The sequence below is a fragment of the Salmo trutta genome, unplaced genomic scaffold (assembly GCF_901001165.1).
Source record: "Salmo trutta unplaced genomic scaffold, fSalTru1.1, whole genome shotgun sequence".
NCBI lineage: Eukaryota > Metazoa > Chordata > Actinopteri > Salmoniformes > Salmonidae > Salmo > Salmo trutta.
Window position 1 is genome coordinate 301,518 of NW_021822688.1, and position 15,628 is coordinate 317,145.

A 15,628-nucleotide genomic window follows, 5' to 3' on the forward strand; every position below is an offset into this window, starting at 1 on the left:
TAGACAGTAGACTGTAATGTTACTCCACACACTAGGTAGACAGTAGACTGTACCGTTACTCCACACTAGGTAGACAGTAGACTGTACCGTTACTCCACACTAGGTAGACAGTAGACTGTACCGTTACTCCACACTAGGTAGACAGTAGACTGTACTGTTACTCCACACTAGGTAGACAGTAGACTGTACTGTTACTCCACACTAGGTAGACAGTAGACTGTACCGTTACTCCACACTAGGTAGACAGTAGACTGTACCGCTACTCCACACACTAGGTATACAGTAGACTGTACCGTTACTCCACACTAGGTAGACAGTAGACTGTACCGTTACTCCACACTAGGTAGACAGTAGACTGTACTGTTACTCCACACTAGGTAGACAGTAGACTGTACCGTTACTCCACACTAGGTAGACAGTAGACTGTACCGTTACTCCACACTAGGTAGACAGTAGACTGTAATGTTACTCCACACTAGGTAGACAGTAGACTGAACTGTTACTCCACACTAGGTAGATAGTAGACTGTACCGTTACTCCACACACTAGGTAGACAGTAGACTGTACCGTTACTCCACACTAGGTAGACAGTAGACTGTACTGTTACTCCACACTAGGTAGACAGTAGACTGTACCGTTACTCCACACTAGGTAGACAGTAGACTGTACCATTACTCCACACTAGGTAGACAGTAGACTGTACCGTTACTCCACACTAGGTAGACGGTAGACAGTACTGTTACTCCACACTAGGTAGACAGTAGACTGTACTGTTACTCCACACTAGGTAGACAGTAGACTGTACCGCTACTCCACACACTAGGTAGACAGTAGACTGTACCGTTACTCCACACTAGGTAGACAGTAGACTGTACCGTTACTCCACACTAGGTAGACAGTAGACTGTAATGTTACTCCACACACTAGGTAGACAGTAGACTGTACCGTTACTCCACACTAGGTAGACAGTAGACTGTACCATTACTCCACACTAGGTAGACAGTAGACTGTACCGTTACTCCACACTAGGTATACAGTAGACTGTACCGTTACTCCACACTAGGTAGACAGTAGACTACCGTTACTCCACACTAGGTAGACAGTAGACTGTAATGTTACTCCACACACTAGGTAGACAGTAGACTGTACCGTTACTCCACACTAGGTAGACAGTAGACTGTACCGTTACTCCACACTAGGTAGACAGTAGACTGTAATGTTACTCCACACTAGGTAGACAGTAGACTGTAATGTTACTCCACACACTAGGTAGACAGTAGACTGTACCATTACTCCACACTAGGTAGACAGTAGACTACCGTTACTCCACACTAGGTAGACAGTAGACTGTACCATTACTCCACACTAGGTAGACAGTAGACTACCGTTACTCCACACTAGGTAGACAGTAGACTGTACTGTTACTCCACACACTAGGTAGACAGTAGACTGTACCGTTACTCCACACTAGGTAGACAGTAGACTGTACCATTACTCCACACTAGGTAGAGAGTGGACTGTACCGTTACTCCACACACTAGGTAGACAGTAGACTGTACCGTTACTCCACACTAGGTAGACAGTAGACTGTACCGTTACTCCACACTAGGTAGACAGTAGACTGTACCATTACTCCACACTAGGTAGACAGTAGACAGTACCGTTACTCCACACTAGGTAGACAGTAAACTGTAATGTTACTCCACACTAGGTAGACAGTAGACTGTACTGTTACTCCACACTAGGTAGACAGTAGACTGTACCGTTACTCCACACACTAGGTAGACAGTAGACTGTAATGTTACTCCACACTAGGTAGACAGTAGACTGTACCGTTACTCCACACACTAGGTAGACAGTAGACTGTAATGTTACTCCACACTAGGTAGACAGTAGACTGTACCGTTACTCCACACTAGGTAGACAGTAGACTGTAATGTTACTCCACACTAGGTAGACAGTAGACTGTACTGTTACTCCACACTAGGTAGACAGTAGACTGTAATGTTACTCCACACTAGGTAGACAGTAGACTGTACCGTTACTCCACACTAGGTAGACAGTAGACTGTACCGTTACTCCACACTAGGTAGACAATAGACTGCACTGTTACTCCACACTAGGTAGACAATAGACTGCACTGTTACTCCACACTAGGTAGACAGTGGACTGTACTATTACTCCACACACTAGGTAGACAGTAGACTGTACTGTTACTCCACACTAGGTATACAGTAGACTGTACTGTTACTCCACACTAGGTATACAGTAGACTGTACCATTACTTCACACTAGGTAGACAGTAGACTGTACCGTTACTCCACACTAGGTAGACAGTAGACTGTACCGTTACTCCACAATAGGTAGACAGTAGACTGTACCGTTACTCCACACTAGGTAGACACTAGACTGTACCGTTACTCCACACTAGGTAGACAGTAGACTGTACCGTTACTCCACACTAGGTAGACAATAGACTGCACTGTTACTCCACACTAGGTAGACAATAGACTGCACTGTTACTCCACACTAGGTAGACAGTGGACTGTACTATTACTCCACACACTAGGTAGACAGTAGACTGTACTGTTACTCCACACTAGGTATACAGTAGACTGTACTGTTACTCCACACTAGGTAGACAGTAGACTGTAATGTTACTCCACACTAGGTAGACAGTAGACTGTAATGTTACTCCACACTAGGTAGACAGTAGACTGAACTGTTACTCCACACTAGGTATACAGTAGACTGTAATGTTACTCCACACTAGGTAGACAGTAGACTGTAATGTTACTCCACACACTAGGTAGACAGTAGACTGTACTGTTACTCCACACTAGGTAGACAGTAGACTGTACCGTTACTCCACACTAGGTAGACAGTTGACTGTACCGTTACTCCACACTAGGTAGACAGTAAACTGTACCATTACTCCACACTAGGTAGACAGTAGACTGTACCGTTACTCCACACTAGGTAGACAGTAGACTGTACCGTTACTCCACACTAGGTAGACAGTAAACTGTACCATTACTCCACACTAGGTAGACAGTAGACTGTACTGTTACTCCACACTAGGTAGACAGTAGACTGTACCGTTACTCCACACTAGGTAGACAGTAGACTGTACTGTTACTCCACACACTAGGTAGACAGTAGACTGTACTGTTACTCCACACTAGGTAGACAGTAGACTGTACCGTTACTCCACACTAGGTAGACAGTAGACTGTACCGTTACTCCACACTAGGTAGACAGTAAACTGTACCATTACTCCACACTAGGTAGACAGTAGACTGTACCGTTACTCCACACTAGGTAGACAGTAGACTGTACCGTTACTCCACACACTAGGTATACAGTAGACTGTAATGTTACTCCACACTAGGTAGACAGTAGACTGTAATGTTACTCCACACACTAGGTAGACAGTAGACTGTAATGTTACTCCACACTAGGTAGACAGTAGACTGTAATGTTACTCCACACTAGGTAGACAGTAGACTGTACTGTTACTCCACACTAGGTAGACAATAGACTGTAATGTTACTCCACACTAGGTATACAGTAGACTGTACCGTTACTCCACACTAGGTAGACAGTAGACTGTACTGTTACTCCACACTAGGTAGACAGTAGACTGTACTGTTACTCCACACTAGGTAGACAGTAGACTGAACTGTTACTCCACACTAGGTAGACAGTAGACTGTACTGTTACTCCACACACTAGGTAGACAGTAGACTGTACCGTTACTCCACACTAGGCAGACAGTAGACTGTACTGTTACTCCACACTAGGTAGACAGTAGACTGTACCGTTACTCCACACTAGGTAGACAGTAGACTGTACTGTTACTCCACACTAGGTAGACAGTAGACTGAACTGTTACTCCACACTAGGTAGACAGTAGACTGTACTGTTACTCCACACACTAGGTAGACAGTAGACTGTACCGTTACTCCACACTAGGTAGACAGTAGACTGAACTGTTACTCCACACACTAGGTAGACAGTAGACTGTACTGTTACTCCACACACTAGGTAGACAGTAGACTGTAATGTTACTCCACACACTAGGTAGACATTAGACTGTACCGTTACTCCACACTAGGTAGACAGTAGACTGTACTGTTACTCCACACTAGGTAGACAGTAGACTGTACCGTTACTCCACACTAGGTAGACAGTAGACAGTACCGTTACTCCACACTAGGTATACAGTAGACTGTACTGTTACTCCACACTAGGTAGACAGTAGACTGAACTGTTACTCCACACTAGGTAGACAGTAGACTGTACCGTTACTCCACACTAGGTAGACAGTAGACTGTACCGTTACTCCACACTAGGTAGACAGTAGACTGTAATGTTACTCCACACTAGGTAGACAATAGACTGTACCGTTACTCCACACTAGGTAGACAGTAGACTGAACTGTTACTCCACACACTAGGTAGACAGTAGACTGTACTGTTACTCCACACACTAGGTAGACAGTAGACTGTACTGTTACTCCACACTAGGTAGACAGTAGACTGTTCCGTTACTCCACACTAGGTAGACAGTAGACTGTACTGTTACTCCACACTAGGTAGACAGTAGACTGTAATGTTACTCCACACTAGGTAGACAGTAGACTGTACCGTTACTCCACACTAGGTAGACAGTAGACTGTACCGTTACTCCACACTAGGTAGACAGTAGACTGTACTGTTACTCCACACTAGGTAGACAGTAGACTGTACTGTTACTCCACACTAGGTAGACAGTAGACTGTACCGTTACTCCACACTAGGTAGACAGTAGACTGTACTGTTACTCCACACTAGGTAGACAGTAGACTGTACTGTTACTCCACACTAGGTAGACAGTAGACCGTAACGTTACTCCACACTAGGTAGACAGTAGACTGTAATGTTACTCCACACTAGGTAGACAGTAGACTGTACTGTTACTCCACACTAGGTAGACAGTAGACTGTACCGTTACTCCACACTAGGTAGACAGTAGACAGTACCGTTACTCCACACTAGGTAGACAGTAGACTGTACTGTTACTCCACACTAGGTAGACAGTAGACTGTACTGTTACTCCACACTAGGTAGACAGTAGACTGTAATGTTACTCCACACTAGGTAGACAGTAGACTGTACTGTTACTCCACACTAGGTAGACAGTAGACTGTACTGTTACTCCACACTATCAAAGTAAAAATAGAAATCACTTCAAATTCCTTATATTAAGCAACCCAGACGGCACCATTTTCATGCACACCTCTCAGATATAATTTACAGACAAAGCATATGTGTTTAGTGAGTCCACCAGATCAGAGGCAGTAGGGATGACCACGTGTTCTCTGTTTAGTGAGTCTGTCAGATCAGAGGCAGTAGGGATGACCACGTGTTCTCTGTTTAGTGAGTCTGTCAGATCAGAGGCAGTAGGGATGACCACGTGTTCTCTGTTTAGTGAGTCTGTCAGATCAGAGGCAGTAGGGATGACCACGTGTTCTCTGTTTAGTGAGTCTGCCAGATCAGAGGCAGTTGGGATGACCACGTGTTCTCTGTTTAGTGAGTCCACCAGATCAGAGGCAGTAGGGATGACCACGTGTTCTCTGTTTAGTGAGTCTGTCAGATCAGAGACAGTAGGGATGACCACGTGTTCTCTGTTTAGTGAGTCTGTCAGATCAGAGGCAGTAGGGATGACCACGTGTTCTCTGTTTAGTGAGTCTGCCAGATCAGAGGCAGTAGGGATGACCACGTGTTCTCTGTTAGTGAGTCTGTCAGATCAGAGGCAGTAGGGATGACCACGTGTTCTCTGTTTAGTGAGTCTGTCAGATCAGAGGCAGTAGGGATGACCACGTGTTCTCTGTTTAGTGAGTCTGTCAGATCAGAGACAGTAGGGATGACCACGTGTTCTCTGTTTAGTGAGTCTGTCAGATCAGAGGCAGTAGGGATGACCACGTGTTCTCTGTTTATTGAGTCTGTCAGATCAGAGGCAGTAGGGATGACCACGTGTTCTCTGTTTAGTGAGTCTGCCAGATCAGAGGCAGTAGGGATGACCACGTGTTCTCTGTTTAGTGAGTCTGCCAGATCAGAGGCAGTAGGGATGACCACGTGTTCTCTGTTTAGTGAGTCTGTCAGATCAGAGACAGTAGGGATGACCACGTGTTCTCTGTTTAGTGAGTCTGTCAGATCAGAGGCAGTAGGGATGACCACGTGTTCTCTGTTTAGTGAGTCTGTCAGATCAGAGGCAGTAGGGATGACCACGTGTTCTCTGTTTAGTGAGTCTGTCAGATCAGAGGCAGTAGGGATGACCACGTGTTCTCTGTTTAGTGAGTCTGCCAGATCAGAGGCAGTAGGGATGACCACGTGTTCTCTGTTTAGTGAGTCTGTCAGATCAGAGGCAGTAGGGATGACCACGTGTTCTCTGTTTAGTGAGTCTGTCAGATCAGAGGCAGTAGGGATGACCACGTGTTCTCTGTTTAGTGAGTCTGTCAGATCAGAGGCAGTAGGGATGACCACGTGTTCTCTGTTTAGTGAGTCTGCCAGATCAGAGGCAGTAGGGATGACCACGTGTTCTCTGTTTAGTGAGTCTGTCAGATCAGAGGCAGTAGGGATGACCACGTGTTCTCTGTTTAGTGAGTCTGCCAGATCAGAGGCAGTAGGGATGACCACGTGTTCTCTGTTTAGTGAGTCTGTCAGATCAGAGGCAGTAGGGATGACCACGTGTTCTCTGTTTAGTGAGTCTGCCAGATCAGAGGCAGTAGGGATGACCACGTGTTCTCTGTTTAGTGAGTCTGTCAGATCAGAGGCAGTAGGGATGACCACGTGTTCTCTGTTTAGTGAGTCTGTCAGATCAGAGGCAGTAGGGATGACCACGTGTTCTCTGTTTAGTGAGTCTGTCAGATCAGAGGCAGTAGGGATGACCACGTGTTCTCGGTTTAGTGAGTCTGCCAGATCAGAGGCAGTAGGGATGACCACGTGTTCTCTGTTTAGTGAGTCTGTCAGATCAGAGGCAGTAGGGATGACCACGTGTTCTCTGTTTAGTGAGTCCGCCAGATCAGAGGCAGTAGGGATGACCACGTGTTCTCTGTTTAGTGAGTCCGTCAGATCAGAGGCAGTAGGGATGACCACGTGTTCTCTGTTTAGTGAGTCTGTCAGATCAGAGGCAGTAGGGATGACCACGTGTTCTCTGTTTAGTGAGTCCACCAGATCAGAGGCAGTAGGGATGACCACGTGTTCTCTGTTTAGTGAGTCCGTCAGATCAGAGGCAGTAGGGATGACCACGTGTTCTCTGTTTAGTGAGTCTGTCAGATCAGAGGCAGTAGGGATGACCACGTGTTCTCTGTTTAGTGAGTCTGTCAGATCAGAGGCAGTAGGGATGACCACGTGTTCTCTGTTTAGTGAGTCTGTCAGATCAGAGACAGTAGGGATGACCACGTGTTCTCTGTTTAGTGAGTCTGTCAGATCAGAGGCAGTAGGGATGACCACGTGTTCTCTGTTTAGTGAGTCTGTCAGATCAGAGGCAGTAGGGATGACCACGTGTTCTCTGTTTAGTGAGTCTGTCAGATCAGAGGCAGTAGGGATGACCACGTGTTCTCTGTTTAGTGAGTCCACCAGATCAGAGGCAGTAGGGATGACCACGTGTTCTCTGTTTAGTGAGTCTGTCAGATCAGAGGCAGTAGGGATGACCACGTGTTCTCTGTTTAGTGAGTCTGTCAGATCAGAGGCAGTAGGGATGACCACGTGTTCTCTGTTTAGTGAGTCTGTCAGATCAGAGGCAGTAGGGATGACCACGTGTTATCTTGGTAAGTGTGTGAATTGGACCATGTTCCTGTCCTGCTAAGCATTCAAAATGTAATGAGTACTTTTGGGTGTCAGGGAAAATGTATGGAGTAGAAAGTACATTATTATCTTCAGGAATGTAGTGAAGTAAAAGTAAAAGTAGTCCAAAATATAAATAGTTAAGTTCAGATACCCCAAAAAACTACTGAAGTAGTACTTTAAAGTATTTTTACTTAAGTACTTTACACCATTGCATTTTGTTGTCACGACTTCTGCCAAAGTCGGTCCCTCTCCTTGTTCGGGCGGTGTTCGGCGGTCGACGTCGCCAATCTTCTTGCCATCACTGATCCATTTTTCATTTTGCATTGGTTTTGTCTTGTCTTCCTTCACACCTGGTTCCAATCCCATCAATGCCATGTTGTGTATTTAACCCTCTGTTTCCCCTCATGTCCTTGTTGGAGATTGTTTGATTGTATCTTAGTGCTAGTATGTGTTTTCTACCCATTTTATTATTTTTTGTATATTTCGTTTTTTTGTTTTTTTTGTGAGTTCTTTATACCAAGTTCTTTCTCCTGCACCTGACCTCCCTGCCACCAACACACACACCTTACATTTGTTCACTAACACTATTGACTTTATACTTCTTACAGTGTTTGGTAATATACAATATTGATCATTTAGACCATATTGTGAAGTGCGCATCCCATACATTCTACTCATGTGGCGCATCCACTCGTTCTAGACACTGTTGACCTAATTGATCTAACTTCAAGGGGAGACTACAGTAGCCAGGTACAGTTACATTATAGAGTGTAGGCAGGTTACTAGAAAATACAGTTGGTTATCATTAGGTAGCTATTCATTTGCATCTTAGAGAGGAATAATAAAATATATCCCAATTTCCAAAACACTTACACTTTCAGAGAGCTTCCCATTTGGGCCGTCAGGTGTGGCAAGTCCTTCCAGGTGATCCAGGGCGTTCTGAAAAACGTCTCCAGAACCCCAGGATTGATGTTTACACACACACACACAGGTCCTGTTCTTCTGCACCGTCGGTCTGATGCTCGACCTCCTCCATGATGTCAATCAGACGATCCCGGGTGGTAGAAGTAGCTTATAAACTACATCTAAATTCTCAAGCAATGGACCTAGAAACTGTCTGGGGTGGTGACAAATGGTCAGGCAGGCATTATAAAGGTCCCAGAAGTGTTTTTGGGTGAACTTCCCCTTTAAGGCTGTGTGATAAACTGTATGATTTTAGCCGTCTTCAGCCACGGTTTTGGCGTCCCAGCAAAATGTGGACGTTGTGGGCTAATTCTTTGGTCGCAAACGCCGGTCGGACGTCTTGGCTCGTTCAGCGTGACAGGGTCTACGTCTGCCGATTAAGCAACGCTGCTTGCGGTCCTAGGCTCCGTCAGAAACGTTGAGCCTTTATCGTGTAGTGTGGGCTGGTGTTACGAGCCGATCCCGGTGACTGACCAATAGGAACAACCCCGGCATTAAGTATGCACATGGTAATATGATTATTGTGAATAGTCAGATGAATATAATAGTTTGATTGAAACGTTAACATGCTTTTCAAGAAGAACGTTTTCCTTAATAATCTTGTTGAGACTACATGTCATCTGAAATCAGGCTACCTGACGGGATTTTGATAAATAGAGCAGCCATGTTCTTTTTGGGAAGTTCGGACATATAAAGTCTATACGTGAAAATGATTTCTAGATTTTTTTTTCCGAACATGCGGGTCAAATACACCGCTGACGGAGCCTGCCAACGACAATGTGACAACAGAACTGAAGCACATTGTACAATCTAACCAGGCTGATATCAACATTTTCATTTGGCAGCATCTCACAGTGTGACATTTAGTCATCATAAAAGACTGAACCCTGAATCAGAGAGAGAGAGAGAGAGAGAGAGAGATCGATCACGAGATCACAGTGGAAAAGTATGCACATTCCACTGTGTTGGAATATATCCTCAGAATGCCTGGTCTCTCTTAGTGTGGGTGTGTGAGTGTGCATGTATGTGAGAGAAAGGAAGGGCCGAGAGTTAATCCGTTAGAATAATATGGAATTAGTCCCAAAGAGTGGAGAAGACATTGCAGTGAAGTGGGAATGGAACTGGCACGCACACACCTATGTATAGGCTACACACACAAATCCTGAGGCCTGATTGAGGAGGAGGAATTTGACCTTGTGAACCCAGGCTGGGGGAGGTGTGTGTGTGTGATGATTTGTGGGGGGTCCTGCTTGGGGGCAAGGAGGGGCAAAGAAAAAGAAAAGGGGGAAGAGAGAGGAGAGGTAGAAATGACAGAGGTATGTAAGTAGGGGAGGAGGGGGTGTGGCATGGCCTGGTTGATGCTAATGTTTCTAGCCTATCATTATAACGATGTATTGAGTTATTGCAGCAATTTAGCAACAATTTCTATTTCCTTTTGAAGAAGATTTAGCCGTTTACTGACACACACAAACACACACATACACATCCGTGAAACACACACCTGCATATAACATCCATTAAGAGCAGCTGGAACTTTCCATAGCCATGCTAACACGCCTAGCATGCTAATGCGGGCACGAAAATGTGAGTTATGTCACAGATGTGTGTATGTGTGTGTGTACTAATGTAGGCATGCTCACTCACTAAGACCAACGAGACAAACACACGTTTACCTTCCGCTGTTGGCGGCTAGGCTCGGAGAAGATAATGTTGCTTGCCATGAGTGACATATTAATAACATAGCTACGCTAGGGAAAGCTAACACTGTCAGCAATGAAAATCACTACAATAATGCATGAGGATGTTAGCTGCAATGCTAGGAGAAGCTAACACTGCTAGCTAGTCCGAACGTCTCCAGTGCCACCCATAGGACACGGTAGAGTTCTCGTCATGGTCTGAGAGACATAGAGCCCTGCATCCCCAAGGTGGGCACATGGGACAAGAGAAAGAGGGAGGAAAGGAGAAGGGGAAACGGCGGGTTGAAAGACTTCTTTTATCTCTGTCTAAATCAACTGTCAACAATGCAGGAAATCACCAAGAGGAGAAGAGGAGAGATGGGAGGGGAAATAGGAGAGAGGTGAAAAGAGAGAGGAGGAGAGAGATGGGAGGGGAAATAGGAGAGAGGTGAAAAGAGAGAGGGAGAAATAGAAAGAAAAGGAGAAAGAGAAAGAGGAGGGTAAATATTACAGGTCTGTGCCAAGTAAACATAAGGCGCTGGGATCCTTCAACAACGATCCAGCCTTCAGAGAGTGTGTGTGTGTGTGTGTGTGTGTGTGTGTGTGTGTGTGTGTGTGTGTGTGTGTGTGTGTGTGTGCGTGCGTGTGTGTGTGGGAAATGAAGGAAGATAAAGAGAAGGCCTGTGAATCAGATGGAACCTCTGTGACTGCTCTGTTGCTCGGTCAAGGGAGGACAAAATAGGGAGGAGAACCACTCAGCACAGTGGCAGGCAGTGGAGGTAAACTTTTCGCTAATACACATACAAGGCTGGGACATCATTGGCTATCAGCTTTGTCTGGGGTTCTGAGAATGTCAAGACAATTATCATTCAACACACACACTGAACCTAACACAGTCTCCCTGAACACACACACACACACACACACACACACTCCTGACACAAAGTCGTCTGGGCGGTATACCGTATTTTACTATACCGGTATTGATGCACGGACCGGTTTTGGTTTTTACTTTACCTTCTATAACGTTATTTGAATGTTGGGTTTGTTAAATGTGATACGCCGTGTGTAACGTCCATTTTTATAGTTTACTCCGCTACTTGAGTCATCCCTCTCCGCTCTCTCTCCACACCGCTTTCCACACAGACCTAGTCCCACTTCCTGTCACTCAAGGAGCACATTTGTCATTGCTTGACCACGAGACACTTTCATTCAGTCTGCATGGTCAATGCAGCACATGCAACAATGTTGATGACAACGATGTTGTTTCCACTTTGATCTTAATATAAATCCACAAGCGTTCTATAATTACAATATTAGTTTGTGTTTCTTACATCTGCAAACAGCTAGTTTGTATTTTCTTAGAAAGTTAAGCTACATCGTGTTAGCCACTAATGCTAATCTCTAGTTAGCTGGCTAACAAGCTAATAAAAGTCAGAGCAAATGTAGCTAGCTATACCAGTACTGGTGGAGGCTTAAATTAGCATGTTGTTTGTGCAACAGTATCTTCTAAATCAATGAGGAATAGGGGAAGCATTAATATTTTAGCTATATGAATAAAGATGTAATGTAGCCAAAGATTATAGGGTCCCCTTGGAAACACTGAACATCACTTTGGTTCCTACCCTGTCACAATAACTCGTCCATGGCATTTTCATTCATTGTCATGTCAAACAACATTGTATTCAAAGTGCCCACTATTATTTATATTCTAACTATAGAATTATAATAAACATTCTATTTCTATGATTCCAAAAGTTCACCCAAGTGTTTTAATCTAAATCGCAACTGCAACATTTGGTTAAAAATAAGGCCTAGTATTTTGTCCATATCGTGGCAGTGTGTGCAGGAAATGCAGAAATTGATGGAAATGCAGGAAATGATTTTAGGTTGAAGTTGAATTAAACAGTATAAACAATCTGAATGGAGAAAGACCCACTGAAATCATTTAGAAGGTCCTAGGGTCACGCACTACTCATAAAGCAAGTTTAGAACTTTTATTCATCAAAAACATAAAATACCGTCAAATACCGTCATACAGTCAAAAATGTGAAAAATACCATGACATGATATTTTGGCCAAATCGCCCAGCACTACTTAGGTAAGTAAACCTTTAAATGCCACTTTAACCAACTTCATCAGCTGCTTACCCCCTGGTAGTTATCCTGTGTGTGTGTGTGTGTGTGTTGTGTGTGTGGTGTGTGTGTGTGTGTGTGTGTGTGGGTGTGTGGTGTGTGTGTGTGTGTGTGTGTGTGTGTGTGTGTGTGTGTTGTAGGACATAGACAGTGAGGGTGTGTGTGATTCATTTAAGATTTGGAGAAAAATGTGTCATTCTTCCACTGAATAAATACATACATTTGGACACTGTTCAATCTGTTTCAGGAAGTACCCATATGTTGCATCTCTAGGTTCCAGACCTTGCTGAGGACATCTCTCTCCTTTCCATTCCAGATGCTAACCACATGACCTCAGTGGAAAAGAATGCTTCTCCCAGCGTGACCAATGAGAAGTCTCAGCCACAGGAAGCAGGAAGCTTCTGCCAGCTGACCAGACCAGACCGCCCACACGGTCCTATGGTGGCCTGCAAGGCTCTGACAGAGACAGGCCTAAAGACTATAGTCCCCCCCCCCCCCCCCCCCCCCCCCACACACACACACACACACCTGTAGCCAGTTTAGGAACAAAACCCCCTACCCAGCCATGCTAGCTCCAAAACACCTCCAGGACAGTCACCTTCTAGTTATGATGGCAAAAGGAAAGTTACAGTTATGTTATTGTTATGTTATTGTAATGATGTTATTCTAGGGTGGATTCCTATAATGTTACTGTTGTTGTTGTTATGTTATTGTTATGTTATTGTTATGTTATGTTATTGTTATGTTATTGTAATGATGTTATTCTAGGGTGGATTCCTATAATGTTACTGTTGTTATTGTTATGTTATTGTTATGTTATTGTTATGTTATTGTTATGTTATTGTAATGATGTTATTCTAGGGTGGATTCCTATAATGTTACTGTTGTTATTGTTATGTTATTGTTATGTTATTGTTATTGTTATTGTAATGTTATTGTTATTGTTATGTTATTGTAATGTTATTGTTATTGTTATGTTATTGTAATGATGTTCCTGATAAGCAACCCCTTGTGACATCATGGGAGGAGAGACTGCTGCTGAAATCTGCACAGACACACACACACACACACACACACACACACACACACACACACACACACACACCGATAGAACAGTCGACACAACACCTGACAACCATATGCCAATACCTCAACACAAAAATGAAATGATTAAATCATTATAATGATATAGCTGAAAGGCAGGCTACATATTGGGATATTATGGGCCACAAACACAGGAGTTCTTCCAAATATTTAAAACTCTTCAGAACTTAATCTATAACTGTAGAAGTCAGATTCACTGCAAATCACAGACACTGATTTTTCCCGAGAGAGTCTGAGACATCCCTTTTCCATGATAAAAGCACACTCACAGCACACAGAAGGACACATCAGCCTTACAGCGAAGGAATGTCATCTGACGTCATCTATTTGGGATCGGATTTCTCATATATTCTGTGCGATGGTGTGTGCGTGTGCGTGTTTGTTACTTATGCTATTTTTCTTCAATTTACCCTCTAGATCCAGCGTTCGCAACTCAACGAAATAGCAGTAGTATCAGAACGACATTACAACGTTATACCGGCTTTATAACGGTGACACAACACCCTAGGTATAATGACAAGCATATCCCATAATAACCTAAAATGAAGTTAGCTTGTAGCCTACTTATAACTAAGTTTCCTTTCAACTAAGGGTATCAACTCATCGGCGAAAAATGAAAAAAAACGTTTTCTAAATAATAAAGTGAAGCATCGATTTCAAAAAGTCTGACAACAATAGGCCTGTCGTTCAGAAACAAAATCACTCAGCGCATGAAATAACTGCATTGGACTTCCACGTCTGCAGAGAGAGAGAGAGAGAAGAGAGAGCGAGAGAGAGAGACAGGCAGGCTTACTGGAATGCCAGGCTATGCTGGAGTTGAGAGACCTCTCTCCTCCTCCGACACAGTATCCTCACTTCAATCCGCTACAAACTACACACAGTCTAGGAAAAGTGCGTTGTGATCGTCTGCAATAACACTTCACCATCGGTAATACCGTTCATGCAATACAAAGCTACATTGTGTCCCTCCACACTATTTCATAACCGCTGCCAAATCGTCACATCAGCATCTTGCAATCCAAGTTATTTTCTTCTTGAAGTAAAACAGACATACTTCGCTTTGATCAAGTAAAACAGTGTTTTTAAACAGAGACAGCCGGGCCTGTAGATTGTTATGTAAAGAACAGAGGAGAAAGAAAGAGAAACGGAGAGAGAAAGAGAGTTTTATTCAGTTGCGCACTCACTTCTTCAACGTCAGTCTCTGCGAAGACGAAAAAACATTTTTTCCCCAAAACAGCAGAAAGGGCCCACAACGCAAACAAAATCATCCAAACGATATCACATTCTCATATAACTGCGATATAAAAAGCAAAACTTTAAGGGCCACGTTTTTTTTTAAACTTTCCACCCAGTTTCGGACAAGAAGTAAAAAAAATCCCTAAAAGTTTCGCTTCCCCCCCCAGCCAGTTTTCCCTTTTCCTCTCCTCTCGCCAGCTCACCGAGACCGTCTGCCGGCGTCACCGCTCCATAACCAACCACTCACAGTCCCCAAAAACTTCTTAACTCCCACTTTAATACGACGTCCTATTCTAATAAGTCGTTTTAACATGTAACAGAACAACATACAAGTGTAGAATAGAACTCACCTCACTGCAATAAAATAATGTTGAAACAGACGTCCGCTGCTGTTATTTGTCTCCAGGGCTGGTCGTTGGATCCCCTGCCTGGACTCTGCCCGCGCTGCGCGCTCTCTGGGACAATCCGAGCTGTCAATCAAACCCTGCGGCGGCACATGGAGGCTACAGCCCGCCCAGCTCTACCGTAATACCTTCTATACCACGCATACCCACTTCTACTGTTGTGTGGTGCTGCGCGTGTATCTGAGTAGGGCCTAGATTCAACCCGTGGTGCTGCAGATCCACTGTTTAGCGCGATTGAAATGTAAAGGCAATGTTCAGATACTGCATTCGTGGTAAAA